This window comes from Primulina eburnea, chromosome 1 (assembly GCF_022965805.1).
Source record: "Primulina eburnea isolate SZY01 chromosome 1, ASM2296580v1, whole genome shotgun sequence".
Lineage (NCBI taxonomy): Eukaryota > Viridiplantae > Streptophyta > Magnoliopsida > Lamiales > Gesneriaceae > Primulina > Primulina eburnea.
The window spans coordinates 11,240,129-11,241,825 of NC_133101.1; positions in this window are offsets into that span (position 1 = coordinate 11,240,129).

The following is a 1,697-nucleotide window of genomic DNA, read 5'->3' on the forward strand; positions in this document are numbered from 1 at the left end:
GACAATCACCAACTATAACTCTTAAGAAAAAATGCTTTTACTCGTGATACGTTTTCACTTGTGACTAAAAGTATGTATAACCTATATATTTTTCAACAACATAACCAATGAATGATGTTGCACCTTCTTCAAATATTGTGATATTTGTGATATCATTTTTATATATTTAGTATCAATATTATCAACATATATCTATAAGGTTAATAAATTTTTAACAACTATTTCTCAATCACTGTGAGAAAAATACTTGAAATCTCTTCAAATGGCTATATCTTATAATTGTGTCCTCATTTAATTTGACGCAATTCAAGAAAGTCATCTTGATCGTCATTTTTTGAAAGCTTTGAAATAATGATTGCGTGCATCATGTCATGAGGATGATATAGTTTCAATCTCATTTGTTGCGTTTAGAACATAATATTATATTATTCATTGAAACTAATTAAACAAATTTTCTTCTATCGAGTTTATATTTTGTTTTATAATATTTTATATCTTGTGGAACGATATACAAAATTAATTATTGTATTTTAAAAATCTTGAGAAGAGATACGAATAATGTAATTAAGATATGCATATGAGATATCATTCAAATATATGTCAAAGTATTTGTCTTATTCAATATCTCATCTAATAATTAATATAACCATTTAGATTTTATGAGCATTTTATGATAGTCAAAATTAGTTTGATGAAATATTGTAGAATTTTATTTGAATTTCAATATTTGGCTAAGTGAATTTATTTGACGAGGGGTTTTCTATGCTACCATCATATATGTTATGAATTAGCTGGTTAGACACTTTGACTAAAAAAAAGACAAAAACAATCTTGTTGTCACCTCGAAATATATCGAGATAATATTGGAGGAAGTCACACAATTTTTCTTAAACCATAGAAAAATATTAGGCATGTGTTAACTTGTGATATAATTAAAATTTAGAATCATGCATAATCATTGAATTAGAACAAAATCGCATGCCAAAAATCTACTGGATATTATATATTTTAATAATTTATCCATATTTGTCGTTCACCAGAGGACTCTCAGACCTACCAAATTTTGTAGTTCACCTATTATTTTCATAATAAATAATATTACAAAAATAATATAATCAAATACATAAAAACTCAAACTAAAATACCTTCTATCAATCTAAGTAAAACAAATTGATTAGAGAATATAATAATGTCGTACAAATTTTAAATATTGATTTATAGATAGAAGTTTGGAAATACATTTGCCCCAATAAATAAAAAATATTATCTCTTGATATTCTGATACATTAGGTAAAAACGAAGAAGTATTTCAATTTTTTTAACATTTTCTAAGTCACTTCAAACCAAGTAATCTAAGCAAACAGAAAACATGCATTATGTGTTTAAAAATTAACAAAATATCTCAACAATAAAAAATTAAAAAATAACCATTTTTGTTGGATATTTGATTTTGTTTTCTCTTTTCTTTGTGCAAACAAACAAATTACATGAACAATCCAAACACAATTACATGATCAATACAAATGACATATAACAATCAAACATGTTAACGCTAGGGTAAAAAAACTCTTCTCATTGTAAGAATAAAAAATGGTCAAATGGAGCATATTATTTAGTAATATTTATTTAGCAGCATTTATAAAAAAATTGAATAAATATTTATTAATAATTTATTTTTATTCAATCCGACTCATCTC